Source organism: Euphorbia lathyris, chromosome 3 (assembly GCF_963576675.1).
Source record: "Euphorbia lathyris chromosome 3, ddEupLath1.1, whole genome shotgun sequence".
Classification (NCBI taxonomy): Eukaryota; Viridiplantae; Streptophyta; class Magnoliopsida; order Malpighiales; family Euphorbiaceae; genus Euphorbia; species Euphorbia lathyris.
Window position 1 is genome coordinate 98,250,002 of NC_088912.1, and position 21,135 is coordinate 98,271,136.

A 21,135-nucleotide genomic window follows, 5' to 3' on the forward strand; every position below is an offset into this window, starting at 1 on the left:
TTCCTGACCCTACTATCTTACCCTTCTTGTTGTCTCCAAAACTTACACTTCCTCCTCGTTTACACTCAAACGTGATGAACTGAGTTTCATCACCAGTCATATGCCTCGAGCATGCGCTGTCAATATACCACATCTTTGACTTCTCGGCACATCTCAGGCTTACCTGCATTGTAACTAGTTACTTTTAGGTACCCAATTCTTTTTGGGTCCTTGCTTATTAGGTGCAACAGGTAAAGCATCATATTTTATTTTATGGCGACATACTTGGACAGTATGGCCATTCTTTCCACAGAAGTCACAGCTGACCTTCTGTTTAGGATGTTTCACTGACTTGTCAGCACCCCAGTGCTGAGCGTGCCAGCACACCTTAGTGGTGTGTCCTTTCTTCCCACAAAAGTCACACTGGACTTTTCGCTAGGGATTCCATCTCTGCTGAGTACCTTGGTACTGAGTTCTCAGAGGAATGTTTCTTTTATTTGGAACCTTTAATTGGTTCTGGATAGTTGTGACGTCCTTTCTCAATTTCTTTGAAACTGATTGGACTTCAGAGACAGACTCGTGTATGATCTTCATGTTATCATGCAGAGTTGAATTGTCCTGAAGAAGGAATCTGAGGTCACTCAGCTTGACCTCTTCCACTTCATCACAGCGCCTGCTGAGTGCTCTAACTTTCTTATTACACTTCTTGACAAGTGTGTAGAGATCACTCAGGGCATTAACCATATCGTTTCTGAGCTGGGGAAGAGTAATTACCTCATTTGATTGCTCCTCGTCATCTGATGCGACGGATGGGTCAGCATGCTTAGAGACGCACGGCTCAGCAAGTTCGTCAGCCATGAAGCATATCTTCGCTGACTTGGTGGCCTCAGCTTCTGTAGATGAAGACTCATCACTGTCGCTCCATATAGCCACCATTGCCTTCTTGCCGCTCTTCTTGTCTTTCCTCAGTGTGGGGCAGCTTGACTTAATATGGCCAGTTTGATGGCACTCAAAGCATGTAATGGGCTTTGAGCTATCCTTTTTATATTTGCTGTCGCTTGAGTCAGCTTTATACTTATCAAACTTTCTGTAAGGCTTCTTAGAATATTTGTCATTCTTCCTGAATAGCCTTTTCATCTTCCTTGTGAACATAGCCATCTCCTCGTCATCAGTTGAGCTCCCGTCAGTGGAGTCAGCTTTCATGACAAGAGACTTCTGCTTCTTGTCTTCAGATTTTTCCTTCACCTCGAAGTTTTTCATAGATATCTCATGGGTCAGCAACGAGCCGATGAGTTCGTCATATTTGTAGGTGGTTAAATCCTGAGCTTCCTCAACATCGGTCTTCTTTGCTTGCCAGTCTTTAGGAAGACTCCTGAGTATCTTTTTGACTTGTTCTTCCTCAGTGAAGATTTTCCCAAGTCTCTTGAGCTCATTAATGATGTTGGTAAACCTTGCATTCATGTCTGAAATTCCCTCATCATTGTTCATCTCGAACAGCTCGTACAGTCTCATCTGCTGATTCACCTTGGACTCCTTTACTTTATTGGTTCCCTCGTAGGTGACTTTCAGCTTTTTCCAGATCTCTTGTGCCGACTCACAACCTGAGATTTTATTATATTCTGCATCATCGAGTGCACAGTGAAGCATATTGATAGCCGAAGCGTGATTTTGAAGCTTCTTAAGATCATCCTCTATCCATTTGGCCTCAGCTTTTACAACTGTTAGGCCAGCCACAACTTCGACAGGCACAAATGGGCCTTGAACTATAGATAGCCAGGCACTCATATTTGTAGCCTGAATGAAATTTTTCATCCTATTCTTCCAGAAGGTATAGTTAGACCCGAAGAATAGGGGAGGCCGAGTGATGGACAGCCCCTCAGGCAGTATCTGAGTTGTTTGGTTTCCTGGGAGAAACCGAGTACTGTTTTCGCCCATGGTAGGGATCAGCTCAAGGTTGTTAGACCTTTTACAGTGAGCTTTTAAGCTCTGATACCACTTGTTGGTGCCTTATAACGTTGCAAGTATAGTTCCAAGGGGGGGGGTTAGGAACTATTTAAACTTTTTAAAGATTTTAGGGCAGAATTCTTTTCTAAAGAGAAAAGGATTCAACAGCGGCGCTGAGTGATCAGTAAGATACTGGCTTAGTCAACTGGTGACTAGGTCAGTTTCTTGACTTGAGTCAGGAGATAACACTTAAAGTCTATTCCTGAGCTCAGATGTTCGATGCGCACAACTCAGCTTGACCTCTTTACTTGGTCAGTTTTTGGTTATTTAAGCAAGCAATATATATAAGGAGTTTAAGGTAAGAAATACGTTACTCAGCAGATTTATCCAGGTTCGGCTTCTTCTAAGCCTACGTCCTGTCCCCGGAACAAGTTCCGAGATTTCGAATCCTCTACTGAGCTCTTTAAAGGTAGAGCCTCAAACCTTTTACAATCTTAGCAACTGAGTATAACAAGAGTACCTTCCTCTATACCTCTACTCAATCCTAATCTCTCGCTGAGTACTATATCCGAGTACTCAGCCTCTCCTTTCTAATCTCTAGAAATGATAAGTGTTTGTCCTAAACAATGATTGCTAAGACACCTTAGATGATTGAATAATCACTCTAGACTTTTACACAAATATATGAAATGTAGTGTAAGATTGCTTTGCTTCTTGCTTGCAGAACTTGTGTAGAAATTTGGTCAGCGTAATGGCTTGATCAAGTTCTGTATCTAATGAAGCTTCTGATGGCACTATTTATAGAGACGTCTTGAGGCATCAGTCATTTCGAATTTCGAAATAACCGTTGGAGGGAAACGGCTTCCTGTCGTTGTCATCCTGACTTGCTCAGAGCTCTCGGCCAATCAGATTTGTGTATCTTCTATCCTCGGTCAGCTTTTGGTCAGCTCAGCAGAATGTCTCTCCTTTTATGGTAAAGTCAACTAGACAGCATACTGTGTCGTCTGAACTTTACCCAAAGTGGAAATACTTTGTCTGGAAGTTTTCCTTAGCCAGCTGCTGTCTTGTACGCTTTGTCGAATCAACTCAGCAGCTTCATTCCGAAGTTGTTCCCTGAAGGTCTTCTAGATCATTCTCTTGCTGAGTTGCGTTTTGGTACACAGCGACATCGTTTTGATAAACGCGGGCCGAGTTGTATTGAACTGTTTGACTTGGGCTTTGACTGTTGTATTAGGCTTGGGGCTTTTAATCCTTATGTCTTATAAACAATTTTACTCAACATTGAACAAACACATTAGTAGAATAAATCAAAGCATTTAAACTTAGTGTGTTTAGAATATGTTTTTAATTATACTTAAACAATTTTGTCAAATCAAAATTATGTGGAAAGGTGTTTCAACAATAACGTCCTCCACCTTCCTGATTTTCCTCCTTCACATTCTCTATGAAATCAGAGCTCAACAACTCTTTTTTCCTTGTATAAATAGGTTATGTGAGACTGTCTTTCAAACACAATTCACTTTGATTCATTTTGTATTTTTTCGAAACTGAGCAAATAGACAGAGAGTGTATACAGAACGATTTTCGTACGGTGCAATACAAAAATCGTATTTAAGAGGGCTGTTTTATCCTAGAGGCGACCGGAGTTCATACTGTTTGCTAATTTCCGGCAGTTCCACGAACGTCTTAAAGAAAGCGACATTGTCCGCGACTCTGCCCATTTAATTTTGTTCGGTCTGTTCCTGTTTTTCTGAGTTCGAGTTACAACAGCACATTCATAACAAACAATGACAATTGATAGGGATCTTATCTATGTGTTTTCCAAAATAGAGAGACTAACCAGTATGTCAAGTGAAAAGTGGAAGACTAATAAATTATTTACCCAAAGATAAACCGCATATGTCTCTATATATAGATTTCATTTATGCCATAGAGAAAAAAATTCAAGACATATAAACATATTTTTAAACTATATAACAACATCAAGTAAAGGCAAACAAAATTCAAATCTCTCATTTTGTCACTCATGAATCTATACTAATTAAAAGGTAAATGAGAGGGATAAATAGAACTGTTTAAGTGAAAAACTGTAATGATAACAAGGGGAAAATCAGGATAGCATAACCTTGTTCATCTTTTCAAAACTTAATAGATACCAGAATACGAAATTACCTTATACTGGTCATAGTATATATTTTTATGTGAATAAATTTAATGCTAATCTAATACATTCTAGGAAATAAAGTTTGCCAGCTTTGGCAGAAATGCATATATCCCTGAAACTATGCAAATTATAAGGTTGCTAAAATGACAATGACAACAATGTGACAATATTTACATAAATATTGAAAAAAATAAGAGTTAGGAATATGTTTCATCGTTAAAAGAATCTAAGACTTAGAAAGTAGTCTGTCATGGACCATTGCATCACAAATTCAGGGAGTTCATTAAAGCCAGTACCATTTCTCGCTCTACTCTTCTTTTACATTCACAATCTGTCGACTGTAAATAGGCATAGTGGTATCACTAAACATGAGAAAAATCATTTAAATAATTGCCCACAACGAAATATAAGATTATTTTCAGTTAGTGAAACATTTATAAGGAGCAATAAACATAGTGTTTTATATAGGCTATTGGTAAAGCTTCTAAACTGAAGTTATATGCTATACCTGGTGAAAGTCAGGGGAGCCTGAACCAGCAGATCTTCCAAATGTGTTACTGACTCGAACATGAACATCTCCAGGATCCAATGGAGCTTCACTTATAGGCCCTCCTCTGAAACAATAACCAGACAAAGAGGATAAAATAATTTGAAACAAAAACATAGAGACCTTCCAAAAGCAGACAGTAGAGAGCCCAATCAGAATAACATAATATATATCAAAGGTCTAATAAGATGTCTAGAACCTCATATATGTAAATATATTTATTCTTTCACTTTGATGAAACAATAAAGTTCTCTCAATCCCTATGCTAACAAAAGGAAAATGATATACCTGCACCATTTCACCATGAACAAAACATAAATCACAGTCGAGGAAATGACATGCATATGAGGAAATCTAGAAAATATATTTTTGTTTTTCAGAGAAACCTTAGAATGAGATGCGATCTGCAGTAAAAGATGTGAATAAATGAGAATAAAAAAGTCATTCAGGAAGAAAATCCTTACCTCTCTAAGTGATCCCAATTTTAAATCATTGAACCAAATTTGGAAGATCTGATAGGAAAAACGGACAAACAACGGTAACAACAATAATGCGGAATTAACCTTCGTTATTAATCCTTTCCCGACTTGAATGAATCTATGAGGAAACTAATTAGTAGAGCAACAACCAAACACAATGAAGCAACAATAGTAGTTAAATGGCAGCCACACAAACACAAAGAACAAGCACGATTTTTACGTGGAAAACCCTCTCAATGCAAGGAGTAAAAACCACGGGGACCGTAGTCCGCTTAAACCTTCCACTATATCAAATAATAATGGGCAATACATAAGTTCATCCCTAGATAACACTAGAGGCATACACAATCAACATACAATCTTGGAATTTTCCCTCAAGAAGTATGGAATCAATCACAACACAAAAGAAAAGAAGAACCTCAAAGAAGTCACAACTCTGACTACAATCTTCCCCTGGTACGAACTGGTCTTCCAAGCCTCCGAACGATGATCGCTCCGGTGAAAAAAAGCGAACAGGTGTTAGTAAGCTCCTGTCCAAATTTCACGACGATCCAACGGTTCAATCTCCGGCTATGTGCAATTTCGTGTGGCTGGGCGAAATGGAAGAAGAATGGACTTTCACTTTCTCCTTTCTTTTGTGGTGGCCGAAAATTAGGTTGGAAAAACACTCTTAAACTTACCCTTATATACTCCTAGGGTTAAAGCATGAGCCTAACCCTAATTGGGCTCCTCATGGGTCAGAAAAGCCCAACAAATCTCCCCATTTCTGACTATGAGGAGGAATCTGCCATCCCGGCGATAGAGCAACACACCTTTAGCTTCTCCCTTGCTAAAGCCTTTGTCAACATATCAGAACCATTATCATCGGTATGAACTTTGTCAAGTTCAAACATCCATTCTTCAAGAGCATCTCTAATCCAATGATACCTCACATCAATATGCTTTGTTTGAGCATGGTAAGTAGAGTTTTTAGCAAGATGAATCGCGCTTTGACTATCACAAAGAATCACATACCGTTTCTGTTTAAAGCCAAGCTCTTGCACAAACCTTTTCAACCACAAAATCTCCTTACCTGCTTCCGTTGCTGCTATATACTTTGCCTCTGTTGTAGAAAGTGCAACACATTTCTGTAATCTTGATTGCCATGACACAGCTCCCCCTGCAAAAGTCATCAAATAACCAGAAGTAGACCTCAGGTTATCCTTATCTCCTGCCATATCAGAATCCGTGTACCCAACAAGCATTGGCTTCCCATTTCCAAATGTAAGACCCAATTTGGAAGTACCCTGTAGATATCTGAATATCCACTTAACTGCTTCCCAATGCTTCCTACCCGGATTTGACATATAACGGCTAACAACACCTACTACATGAGCTATATCAGGCCGTATACACACCATAGCATACATCAAACTTCCTACTGCTGAGGCATATGGAACTCTATCCATCTCTTCCTTCTCTTTCTCCGTAGAAGGGCAATCTTTTCCAGTGAGCTTAAAGTCGGTAGTAAGAGGAGAACAAACCACTTTAGCTTTATCCATATTGAATCTGCAAAGCACCTTTTCAATGTACTTCTCCTGTGACATGTGCAATTTCTTGGAAACTCTATCCCTGCTAATCTTAATGCCAAGAATCTGTTTTGCTGGCCCTAAGTCTTTCATAGCAAAAGACTTGCTTAACTCTTTCTTCAACTGGGCAATTCTTCCAGCATTCTTGCTAACAATTAACATGTCATCAACATAAAGCAATAAAATAACAAAGTCATCATGGCCAAACCTCTGAACAAAAACACAGTGATCTGAAGTAGTCTTCCGGTAGCCTTGCTCTCCCATAACTGACTCAAACTTCATGTACCACTGCATTGGTGCTTGCTTCAAACCATATAGACTTTTCTGAAGTCTACACACATACCCCTCTTTTGCTTTCACCTGAAACCCTTCAGGCTGCTCCATGTAAATCTCCTTATCTAAGTCACCATGGAGAAATGCAGTCTTGACATCCATCTGCTCAACCTCCAAATCAAGACTAGCTGCTAAACTGAGAACAACTCTGATAGATGCCATTTTCACAACTGGAGAAAATATCTCATCAAAGTCAATACCTTTCTTTTGACTGAATCCTTTAACCACCAATCTAGCTTTGTACCGTGGCTGTGAAGAGTTCTCTTCTTGCTTCTTTCTGAACACCCACCTGTTCTTCAAAGCTCTCTTTCCCTTAGGCAAGTTCACCAACTCAAAAGTATTATTCTCATACAAGGACTTCATCTCATCTTGCATGGCATCAATCCACTCTTTCTTGTGCTCATCTTCTATAGCTTCTGCATAACTCTCGGGTTCTCCCCCATCAGTCAATAACACATGCTCATCTGCAGGATACTTGGTGGAAGGATGACAATCTCTGATAGACCGCCTAAGTGGAACAAATGGTGGAACATCTGGTACTGGTAACTCCTCATGGATAATCTCATCCATCTCATCCTGTTCTGGAGCATCAACATCATCAATACCCTGTTGGTCATCATTCTGAACACCATCTCCTACATCAATATGTCGAGGAGGAACTGGATCCAAGTCAATAAGGCCATCTGTCTGCTGAGGAGCTGTCTCAACCCCATCAAGAAGATCATCAATATGCTGAGGAACTGACTCTGCCTTCTCAACATCTTTCAAAGTCCGATCTTCCACAAAGATAACATCTCGGCTTCTCACAATTTTCTTCTGAATTGGATCATACAACTTGTAACCCAACTCGTCTTGTCCATAGCCAATGAACACACACTGCCTAGTCTTCACATCAAGCTTAGATCTCTCATCTTTGGGAATATGCACAAAAGCCTTGCATCCAAAGACACGTAAATGATCATAAGAAACATCTTTGCCGCTCCATACCCTATCAGGAACATCAAATTGCAAAGGAACACTAGGTGTAAGATTTAGTACATGTACCACAGTACTCAAAGCTTCACCCAAAAAAGATCTAGGCAACCCTGCATGAGACAAAATGCATCTGACTTTTTCAACTAGAGTCCTGTTGGTCCGTTCTGCTAAGCCATTCAACTGTGGAGTCTTTGGAGGAGTCTTTTGGTGCCGAATACCCTGCTCTCTACAATAAGCATCAAAGGGGCCTATATACTCACCTCCATTATCTGAACGGATACACTTGAGCTTCTTCCCAGTCTGTCTCTCAACTAATGCTTGAAACTGCTTGAAAGCATCTAACACTTGATCTTTTGTCTTCAAGGTGTACACCCACATCTTCCTTGAATAATCATCGATGAATGTAACAAAATAGAGAGAACCACCAATTGTCCTAGTTGACATAGGACCACACACATCGGAATGAACCAGATCAAGTATCTTCTCCTTCCTGTGAGGAGGATGACTCTTAAATGAAACTCTGGTCTATTTACCAGCCAAGCAGTCAGAACATTTCTTCAATTGTATATTCTTCAACCTAGATAGCTTCTTCTTCTTTGAAAAAATAGACATGCCCTTTTCACTCATATGAACAAGTCTTTTATGCCACAAGTCAACCACATCATAATTCTCCATTGCATTAACAATGCTCTTGGAGATCTTTGGAAGTGCCATGTACAACTTAGAGTGCTTACTTCCTCTTGCCACAACTAAAGACCCTCGAGTGAGCTTCCATTGACCATTACCAAAGTTGTTGTGGTAACCATCATCATCAAGCAAGCCTGTAGAAATCAAATTCATTCTCATATCTGGAACATGTTTCACATTATGTAAAACCACCTCCATTCCAGTGTCAAACTTCAAACAGACTTCTCCAATACCAACAACCTTTGATTTTCCATTATTACCCATATGAACATCACCATGATCACCTGGTGTGTAGGATGAGTAAAAATCTTTACGTGATGTAACATGACATGCAGCACCACTATCAACAACCCAACTCGAATCATCATAGGCAACATTAATAACATCACAATCACCACAAATCAGGAAATTATCAGTAGTAGCATTTACCTCAGCTTTCTCATTACCACTGTCATCTTTCTTCTGATTGTTTTCAGCACTCTTCTTGTTGTCTTTCTTCAGCTGTATGCAGTATCTTTTGGTATGCCCTTTCTTGCCACAATGGTAGCACTCAACATTGGCAAACTTACCCCTGGAACTGCTGCGATGTTTCCCTCTGTTACTCGGACCTCTGCTCTGACTTCTCCCCTGCCTCTCTGTGACTAAGACATCTGATTGTGAAGAGGAATCTTGTGACTTTCTTCTAATCTCTTCATTCAACATGTTTCCCTTAGCCAATTCCATGGAAATAATCCCATTTGGTGCAGAGTTAGACAATGACGTTCTAAACGTCTCCCAAGAGTCTGGTAATGTGCCAAGGAGCCATAAAGCCTGTACCTCCTCTTCAAACTTGATCCCCATTCCAGAAAGCTGATTTATGATTCCCTGAAAAGCATTCAAGTGATCTGACAAAGGAGCCCCATCCCGGTACTTCAAATTCATCATCTGCTTTATCAAGAACAACTTGTTATTCCCTGTCTTTCGAGCATACAACTGCTCAAGCTTGTTCCACAACTCCTGTGCATTTGCTTCTCCACTAATATGATTCAAAACATTATCATCCACCCATTGTCTGATACAACCACAGACCTGACTATGCAAAATAGTCCACTCAGACTCTGACTTACCCTCAGGCCTATCTTTACTGAACACTGGCAGATAATAATCCTTCACATAAAGAAGGTCCTCCATTTTCCCTTTCCAGACATGGTAATTTGAACCATTTAAATTCACCATTCTACTTGTATTAGCCTCCATCATTCAAACAAATCCAACAACAACAATAGCCAAGCTCTGATACCAATCTGATGGGAAAAACGGACCAACAACGGTAACAACAATAATGCGGAATTAACCTTCGTTATTAATCCTTTCCCGACTTGAATGAATCTATGAGGAAACTAATTAGTAGAGCAACAACCAAACACAATGAAGCAACAATAGTAGTTAAATGGCAGCCACACAAACACAAAGAACAAACACGATTTTTACGTGGAAAACCCCCTCAATGCAAGGAGTAAAAACCACGGGGACCGTAGTCCGCTTAAACCTTCCACTATATCAAATAATAATGGGCAATACACAAGTTCATCCCTAGATAACACTAGAGGCATACACAATCAACATACAATCTTGGAATTTTCCCTCAAGAAGTATGGAATCAATCACAACACAAAAGAAAAGAAGAACCTCAAAGAAGTCACAAATCTGACTACAATCTTCCCCTGGTACGAACTGGTCTTCCAAGCCTCCGAACGACGATCGCTCCGGTGAAAACAAGCGAACAGGTGTTAAGAAGCTCTTGTCCAAATTTCACGACGATCCAACGGTTCAATCTCCGGCTATGGGCAATTTCGTGTGGCTGGACGAAATGGAAGAAGAATGGACTTTCACTTTCTCCTTTCTTTTGTGGTGGCCGAAAATTAGGTTGGAAAAACACTCTTAAACTTACCCTTATATACTCCTAGGGTTAAAGTATGGGCCTAACCCTAATTGGGCTCCTCATGGGTCAGAAAAGCCCAACAGATATATATATCCATGTAATAACATCACTGTTTCGTATCTGTGCTTGCGCCATGTTCTCAATCTCCACTTTTTGCCGAAGAACTTCATAAGCCAAATCATCCAGAACATCTGAAAGACTTTAGAATTAAAAAAACCAATTATGAAAGAGGAAATTAACAAAAAGATCTAAAATTTCTTACCCAGATAATGAAATCTGCAAAAATTAGAATTCTTCATAAGAAAACCCAATGAAGATTAATAACCATCAGATCAACGATAGAAAGCGAAAAAAAAAAAGATAAATCTAACTCACCAAGAAAGAAATAAGTGCAGATTATATAAGGGAAATCATAACTCGATGTTGGAGTCGCTGATTATCTGAATCGATGATGAAGGGAAAAGAATTGAGTCGAAGATAAAAGAGAAAGGAACGTGGGTTATAATTAGAACCCGTTCATAAAGCATAAGATCGTGAGAAAAAGAAAGCCTGATCAATAAGAGATAGAAGGGTTGAGAGTGGTTTCTATCACCATTTTAGAAGCAGATTTATTAAAGAGGAGAAGCACCTCGGTGGTGGGAAAAGTAGTTTAGGAAAGAAAGAGAGAAAAAAAAGTTTCAGTAATCTTAAAAATAACTAAAATTCTAAAAAATGGAGAGAATGCCATATCAGCCTTAAATTCTAAAATTCTGCCAAATTAGCATCCTTAGTATCCTGCTTTTAATATATACTAGCTTTAACCCCGTGCAATGCACGGAATTGACAATTTATTTACATATATTAATATAAATCATAATCATAATCTAATTGTTTATATCGACTTAAAAAAAATTAATTGGTAAAATGCATATTAAGAAAATTACAATTACAATATATAAAATACCTAATAATATCTTAAAAAAATCAAATAGTAGGAAACTTTCTGGCATTTTACCAATGTTTTTATTTGATATATACAGCAGCATCAGCATATAACGAAAATGTAATAATGTATATCAATTTTTATGTTCCCCTCCTTTTAATTTTGTTTTTCCTTTTATATATACACAAATATTGTAAGATTATACCAAAAATATATAATATTCCTAGGAAATATCCTCCCTAAATATAAAAATAATATATATATTTGAAATATTTCGTAAAAATTTCTATAACACTACATAGAGAGTATTCTAGAGTTTTAAATTAAATTATATGAAAATATTAAGATAAACATTTTTAATGTTTTAAAATTTAAATTTGATAAAAAGACGGTCAAAAAATCATAATCTTCATTTAGGACAACATAATAGATATTGTTAAAAAAAGTTGTTGGTATAGTTAAAGTAAAAATAGCTAAAGAGGTTGAACCTTGCAGCAATAAGTGGGAAAGCTTCATGCTTCCAGTCTGCAAGAGCATCAAATGCATTAAAATGGATTTCCTTAATGGAAAATAGCTTAAAATTAATATTTTAGTTAGAATCACCATATTCAATTGTTCAAACAACTTGGTTATTGATGAGATAAAAGGTCTAAAGTTGGAAGACCATGCTTTCCATAAACTAAAATTGCAAAAAAAAAAGGCAATAAAAATTACCTAATAGGGATTTGGAAGTTGAAACAATCCCATGAATGAACCCTCATAATACAAAAAAATTATAGTTTAGGTAAATCCCAAATACAAAAAATATGTAATAAGTACCTGGATATATTGTGTCCATCTAATTTGAGTTTTTAACCCTCATAATACCATTATATAAAAGCAAGAACTAAAAGCAAGTAAAACAACACGAAGTGCAGCCTGATCCTTCCTGAACACAAAATAATAATGTAATTATCAGAATCTTCTGCTGAACTTCAAATCATAAGGAAACCCGTAATATTTTTTTCATATCTATGAAGAGCACCATGAAACCAATCACAATATTAATATTAAAAAAGTGCAGCAATACCGTACTTGATATATGTTGTTTTCTTGTGTTCCTGTAAGGAGTCCTTCCTATACCGGATGTGCTCTTTCTCTTTCTGAGTTAGTGCAAAGACCCATATCACTCGGGCTGGCATGTCTCTCTTTTCTTCCCTTTTAGCTCCATATCAATACTCAGGTTAATCCGCTGCTGATTCCGTCTTAGCTCCTGCCTAAGCAGGTTCATTGAAGCTTCGACCGAAGTGAACCATGGTGAAAAGTGAAGAGTGGTTTTAGTCAATTTGAGTTTTCAATTGCTCTTTAACAGTGGTTCTGGTTTAATTAGTAGAGAGTTCTTTTTTTGAAAGTAATTAGTAAAGAGTTCAAATTGTTGTTTATCCGCTATTTTCTAGGAAGACAGTTTAGAACGATGGAATATCACAATTTTAATAACTTAATAATCTATAAAAATTGCACATAGGACCACAGCCAAAAAAATTAGTAGCATCGCATGTTCACGTAAATTTTGCAACAATGTAACAATCAACTGCTCCAAATGGTATGGAGAATGACTAAACAAATGAACAAATGCCAAAGTTAAGCTAAGAATTTATAATACATTAAAAATTCTCAAAAATAAAGTCACAACTTGAAATCAGTAATCCATATGCACACAGTTGTGGTAATTTTACCATACCAAATATGGCAAAAATTTCAGTGTCCTTAATAGAAAATCATATGCTTAGGACAAAATTTACCTTTCATTCATGAAAAATAATGCAAACATAAATTGTAGAGAAATATAGTGATTCATGAGTTTAATCCCAAATAGTTGAAACATGTTTCATGAGTTTAATACCAAATAGTTGACACAAAATACAGTTAAAAACATGAAAGTCTTAAAGCAAACATGAAAGTCTTAAAGCTTAAAAGACCTGAGAACAAAGATGTAACACATTAGAATCAATTTAAAATAGAACCATCATATGCATACCAAAATAACAGAGCTCATTTTTCAAAAACAAAAAACAAAAAACATAACAGAGTTCATAAACTTTCAATAAAATCAAGACATAAAACAAAAAAGAAAATAGAATTGAAAGAGAAACTCACCTGATGCATGCATAGTGCATTCCCAAGAAGCAATTTCAAAACCTAAAATAAAGGCAACCAATTAGCCTTCTGTGATGAAAAGAGAGAGGGAGAAGGAAATCAAAATCGGCTTAACTTGTCAAATGGAAGAGAAGAAATTTGATAGCAACCCAAAAATAATGAGAAAAAGTGAGAGAGACAGGAGGTTAGAACGAATTCAAAATCAACAACGGAAAGATAAGATGTAAAGAAAACCATCGAAACGCTTACTGATAATGGGGAAAAAAATCTGAAAATCAATGTCTAAAATTCTACGGACTATATTGATGAAAGAGGTTAGAAGAGTGCTTTACCAATCCGTGGAAAGGCCCTAGAAAACAGAGACCTCAACTAAAAAGAAAATATAATCACGTGTTAGATAGACATAAATTTGTAGCAAGGAACATCAAATTTGGAACTGGTAAACCTTGGTTCGAGGAAGAAGAAGACATGCAAATCAGAAAATGGAGAAAAGGTATCTTAAAAAATCAAGTTGAGGCTGGTGTGTTTCAAAAACAAAAGTTGAGGCTGGTGAACATTAAGGTGCGTATAGAGAGAGGGAGATAGCAGTTGAGAGAGAGAGAGATTAAGAGGGATAAACAGTTGAGTGAGGGTTGAGATAATAGAAGTGAGAGAAACTTTATGAATAGATAACTGTTTAAAGAATAATGAGGGAGAAGGAGAACGCCATTGATAAATTAACTACAAATTCTATAAAATTTACACATCAACTAAACTATTATTAGTTTGACATGTGTCACTTAGGTTCCTTCTTTTATAATAGTAATAGATATAAATATATATAGGCTTAGGAGCTGGGAGACTATATATTTAAAAAAATTAACGGTAATTTGTTTAAGTCTATTTGATATCGTTTAAAGAATTGAATTAAAAGATTAAGATAAAAATCTAACTCTTTTATATTAATCTCTAACATTGTATGAGGGCTTTTTTGTAAATGGAATTTGTATACTTATATTTAGGGTAAAATACACTAATGACCCTTTAACTTTTCTTTTATTAGATATTATGTCCCATGAATTTTATATTTTACAAATATTATGACTCCTTTTGTTAAAATGGATGATGTGGATCTTAAATTGTAAAAAATCCAAGAATTAAAATGGTTCATAATCATATTTTATTTGAAACTATTATTTTTTTTTCCAAATCACCATTTTTATAGATTTCTCTCTCTAAACAACTATTTTCTCTCCCATAACCAAATAACACCAAAAAGATCTCAAAACCAAAAGATCCAAGAGTTAAAGTTTTTTAGAACATCATTTTCGCTAGCTCTACAATGGAGAATTATATACTATTAGAGTGAAATGGGTCATACTGTTATTAAAGTGCAAAGTTCATGAGTCGTAATATTATATTTTGAAATCTAGAAGCCACATTGAAAGTTCAGCAAAGTTGAGAGTTCATGCATGTAATTTACCATTTATAGGTGCCGTTTGGTTCGCGGAATAGAATGGAATGGAATAGAATGGTTATTCCAAAGGAATAGAATAGCAAAGAATGGAATAGAAATTTTTAGGAATTACTATTCCTATGTTTGGTTGGTGGAATAAGGTAGAATGGAATATATAATTTTTTTATTAAAAAGACATTATTATCCTCAAATGTAATTTCTTATTTCTTTTAAAATTTTAATTTTTTACTATAAATTGTTCAAATATTTAATATATATTATTTTAAAAAATATATAAAAAATAGAAAAATGGGAAACACGAAAGACGAAAAAAACACGAAAAATACATTAAAAACGAAAAAACAATAAGAACATGAAAACGGAAAAATTGTAAAAACACGAAAAAAGAGAGGTAAAAAAACAAAATGTAAAAGCGCAAAAAAAAACATTAAAAACACAAAAAAAAGAAAAAAAAAGAGATAAAAGTGGAAAATGGTGAAAACGCGAAAACATATAAACGTGTTAACACAAAAAAAAAAAAACACACACACACACAAAATATGAAAAAACACAAAAAAATGTGCAAACCGTAAAAATAAAAAAAAAAACATGAAAAAAGTGGAAAACATGAAAATGTGAAAAAAAAATGAAAAACGTGAAAAAATCGAAAAACACGAAAAATGCGTTTATAACGTTTTTTTTATGTTTTTTCGTGTTTCCCAAGTTTTCTTGTTTTTTCTGTTTGTTCACGTTTTGTCATGTTATTGTGTTTTATTTTGCATTTTTTCGATTTTTCACGTTTTAGTTTTTCGGTTTTTCCCCTTTTTGTTTTTTTTTCGCGTTTTTGTATTTTTCGTATTTTGTTACTTTTTTGTGTTATTCACGTTTTCCCATGTTTTTCGTATTTTTTCATATTTTTTTGTTTTTAACATTTTCGTGTTTTGTTTGCGTTTTCGCATTTTCATGTTTTTCACATATTGTCACGTTTTTGTGTTTTAGCATTTTTCGTATTTTTTTTATTTTCGTGTTTTTATTTTTCACGTTTTTTAATATTTCGTGTTTTGTCACTTTTTCGCGCTATTCCTATTTTGTGTTTTTCGTGTGTTTGCCTTTTTTTTGCGTCTTCGTGTTTTTCGCATTTGTTCACGTTTTCATGTTTTTCGTGTTTTTTATTTTTTGCATATTCTCGTGTTTGTAACATTTTCACATTTTTCGTGTTTCATATTTTTCGTATTTTTACATTTTTTAACGTTTTCATCATTTTTCCATTTTTCACATTATATATGATATAAATTATGGATTGACCAAAATTTATAAGATTTGGGAAAGTGATTAGAGAGAAGATTAAGGATTTAATGGAGGATAATTTTGTAAATTACAAAAATATAATATTAGGAATAGGCTATTCCTAACCTAAATTGAAGAATAACTATTCCATGAAATCAAGGAATAGGGATTCCATGGAATAGCTATTCCATAAAAAAAAATCAACCAAATGTGGGAATAGCTATTCTTTAGGAATATGCTATTCTATTCCTCATCTATTCCGTGAACCAAACGAGCCCATAGTTATGAATTAACAAGGCATAGAACCCATTTTGGCTCAATAAACTAAGGTTTCAAAATTAATTAGGACCTTAAACTATCAAAATCATCAATTAGGTTCCTGAACTAATAAAAAATCATCAATTAAGTCATCATTTTAAACAAAAATTCTCAATTGAGGCTTTATCGAAAATCATTTGGTTGAACAATTTCAGACTCTTTTTCTCAAACTCATTTTGAATCAACACGTAGATTATTACAGTCTATATCAAATAGTTAAAGTGTTTTATTTTACGATATGATGGGGATACAATTGAAGATTTTTGCTTAGTTTAGAAATCTAATTGATGATTTTGATAGTTTAGGATCTTAATTCACCTTAAAGCTTTAGATTGGGGCCCAAATAGATGTAATGCCCATTAACAACTAGAAATTGCATGCTTTCTTTATTGGGTCAATACATGAATATCATAATTAAGTACAAAATTACAACTAAATCATATCACTAAAGTTAATTCTTAATATGTCATTATTCTCTATATATTATAATTTTACACCATAATTTAAAAAATTTAGACTCAAATTCATAAATCATGAACCCTATAAAATATATTCTATACTTTTAATTTATAAATTATAATCTTTAAAATATATTAAAAGTGCTGATTTTACTAATTTGACATAATCCAAAATTATGACAGACATAATTATAAATAGTGTTTAAAATATAAATTTTTGTGTAATTTTCCCTTCTTTATTTCTTATCATTTGAGGCCAAGCCCAAGATTAGGCCTATTGGACCAGACATTCAGGCCCATCATTATAACGTTCACAAGCCGAAGTTTCAAATTTTAATTTTGTTGAACTAAAATAAACAGAAAAAAAAAGTAACCAAACAATTTAAAATAACCATAAAAATCGTCTTTATAAATAAATAAAAAAATCACAGAAATCGTCACCCTGCAATTAGAGATTGTATAACTATCAATTATAGATTAACAACATAAATCTTCACCGTGTAAACGTTCAATTAGATTAACTATCAATTAGAGATTAATCACATAATTACTTACCCCATAATTTGGGCAGCCAAAGAAACGTCTCCCATGATATGGAGCTTTTCAACAAACCTTCGGATCAGTCATTTCACCACAATAGCATACTTTATCGCTTGCCATGACAGGATTTGGAGCTGAAATTTCCAAATTAATGGAAAAGATTCGAATTGCAAATGAAGAACAAAATACTTAACCAATAAATCGTGTAATGAATGAGATAGAATAGGAATATAAAAGATTATATTCAATAGGAATGAAGAAGAAAGAAGGGAAATTGGGAAAGAAATAGAAACTAGGGATTTGGATGTTAGATTTCGGAGATTTTTATAAATTTTTTTGTTACCGTTAGTGCCCAATTTGTTGCGCACATACACAAAAAGTTACTGCTACGTAGGATCATAAGGGGTGAGAAATACCACTTTTATGGAGTCAATGAGGTAAATAGGGGATTTGATGAGTTTGTGGGATAAAATGACCAATTTGGACTAATTAAGGGGGTGAGAAATACCATTTTTATAGAGTTAAAGGAGTAAATAGGACATTCGATGAGTTAAGAGGTAAAATGACAAATTTGGACAAGTTAAGAGACGGATGAAGCATTAGGCCAATTTTAAAATTCTGCCGATAAATGTAAGATAAATGATCAAATTCATTTAGTCATTCAGGTCGTCTACTAATATCTTCAATTCTACTATATGATTTGAATGGTCAAATCAGAAAGTGGATTGAAGGGTATAATTATCGTGCCTTGATAGGGGTATTTTACCCCTATCTTTTAGCGTGATTTACGGGATGATTTCGGATAAAATAAATAAGTTTAATTACAAAAATAAAGTGTTTTTGATAAATAAAGAAATAAAAATAAATCTCGTACTTTTAGTTTATTTTCCTCGTTTTTGATTAGTTTAGGAAATAAAAACGTCAAGCTAAATCGGCTCTCAAGATTTGTATTTCAGGTACGAGAAAGGAGCAAAAATCCACTCAATATGCGGGGCGTATTATCCTGTACGCGGGGCGTAAAACATTGTGCCAGAAATAATTGCCTTATCCGCAGGCACCATGTGGAACTGACTCAGCATACGCGGGGCGTATGACACACTACGCGGGGCGTATGACACATGTCGGCAATAATTGACCTAATCCTGAAAGTCAGACTGCATTGTCTCCGAGAGTCAACTATACCTACGCGGGGCGTACCACTATATACGCGGGGCGTAAAAGGCAGTTCTTCAACATAAAAAGATCAGAGACTCTTTTACGCGGGGCGTACTTCAGCTACGTACGGCGTAAAGGCACCAATTCATGCTATAAAACTCCAGAGACTCAGACACGCGGGGCGTACAATCCTCTACGCAGGGCGTACTTGAGTCAACAAGACAACGAATTGGTCCACATGCAGAAGATTTCTGACGGAATGGGCATTTACGCGGGGCGTAGACCAACTTACGCGGGGCGTATCATGGGATTTCTGCACCAAATAATGTTGCTCCATACTTGTGCCTAGTGAAATTACAAACCTGCCCTTGCTTGATGTCTATAAATAAGAAGCTCTTGAACTTCATTTGATACCAATTACATACTAGAGAGCTACACTATACTCTTTTCTTTCCTTGTAATTTAGATACAATTTTGTAAGTTAAATTCTCCCCCTCGAGAGCTTGTCCATTGTTCCGGTGTTCCATTTACGTTCCGTTCCACCATTCGTCACCAAGCTCGAGAGTTCCACCTCCACGACCTAGGAGACGGCTTTGAGTCCGGTTAGCTAGTTCCAAGGGCGGATTCTCCCTTTTTACTTGCTAATTAGCTTGTACTCTTCCTATGTACTAGGCTTGGTTGTATTTCATCTAATCACTTCCCATATTTATAATTTATGATTTATAATCTCTATTTCCTTTTATGTGTTAATGTTTATTGCTTGTTTTGATATTGATAATTGATTATTGTGTAGGAGAACGCGATTACCGCCGCCATTCGGGCTATCTTTAGCGAGTTATATAGGTGTTGCGTTACCGGAAGTGACAAACCGGAAACCGTAGGAATTGACAAGCCACGGAACTTACGGGCCCTAGTTTCTAATTCTCCCGCATTAGACACGCCTTGACTATGAATCACGTAGTCTAAGTGCTTCACGGGTCGGTTCTACTACACTTGGTCGTCTTTGCAAGAGTAAACTATTATCCATATACATTTAGGGTCATTATTTATCATTGTTATAACTTATCATATTCATCCCACTTCATAGAGTTTTAGCTACATAAATCTGTGTCGCCAATAGTGAGGAATAGTGTGTAGTTGTGTCTTACTTAACCCCAAAGTAATTACCGCTTAAATAACATACGAAACCGAGTCGTCTAATACTTGTAATTATAAATCCCGTGGATTCGATGCCCGGTCTTAACCGGATTATTACTTGATAACGACGGGGTACACTTGCCCCTAAGTAGTCGTAGCGTCTAATAGAGTTAAGAGCAATTTATAAAGACCACATCCATAGACATAGCACATTCATCGCAATACACATTCAATCGTCGTAAGAAAAACTCACACTAGGCGCCACGCCATCATGCCTCCAAAATAGCGGGGAGGAACGGTGCTTTTTGAATACCAATTTATATGAACTTAGACAATCCAAACAAAAGTATTATATCAGTAGGATCTATTATGGTAAATCACGCTCGTGACTGAATTTTCTAATTAGACATTATGACATCTTAACTTTGCTTTTTATTAGCATAATGTTGACGTTCTTAAAATATTAAAAGAAATCAAGAATTAAAATTGTTTAAAACTATATTTTACTGTTGTTGTTTACTGTTATAGTTTACTGTTTGAAAATGTTGCTTTTCCAAAAAGTAGAGATTTTCTACTTTTAAAAAGCTACTTATCAGCTATAAAAAGTAGATATAATATGTCTAACCAAACGCCTAAAACTCTCTTTTTCAAAATGAAAAGACAAACATAAAGTCAAAAAAACCGGAACCAAACATTCCCTACATTTATTTAGGAAATGTAAATGGATAAATAAACAAATTATTATTTCATATTGATTTGATGACCGATAATCTTTTTTATAGGCCATGTTTGGGAATTAGCTGTTAGCTGATTACATTAGCTGATTTGATTAGCTGTTTGTGTAGACCTGTTTGGTAAAAATTAGCTGATTGATAATAGCGGTTTGTGCAAAAAAACGAATAAGGACATTAATTTTGGCGCAGGAGAAGATGGAGTCTATTTATTAGGGTTAAAGAAGTCCATTAATTTTAATATTGCAAAACGCTAATTGAAAAAACTCCTTTTAAGAGCTTTTTCTAAATTAGCGTTTTCATCCCAAAACTCTCTGTCAAACCTCTCTCCACTAAACACTCCAATTAGCGGTTTCAGTGGTCAAACCTCTAAAGTTGGTCAAAACCTCTCTTTTTATCCCAAAACGCTCTTTACCAAA

At 35.6% G+C, this 21,135-nt stretch overlaps 1 long non-coding RNA gene across 2 annotated transcripts; it reads right to left on the reverse strand.

The window, feature by feature from the left end:
• Positions 1–10,170: 10,170 nt before the first annotated feature.
• LOC136222055 (uncharacterized) lies at positions 10,171–14,300 on the reverse strand. 2 transcript variants are annotated; one of them, XR_010685480.1, is made up of 5 exons: positions 13,988–14,300; positions 13,656–13,697; positions 12,594–12,794; positions 12,339–12,447; positions 10,171–10,796 (listed from the first exon to the last, which is right to left on the reverse strand). It is a non-coding gene; the product is annotated as an uncharacterized lncRNA (long non-coding RNA). The 2 variants fall into 2 exon arrangements; XR_010685481.1 differs by lacking the exon at positions 10,171–10,796 and having other exon boundaries at positions 12,244–12,447.
• Between the last annotated feature and the right edge of the window lie 6,835 nt (positions 14,301–21,135).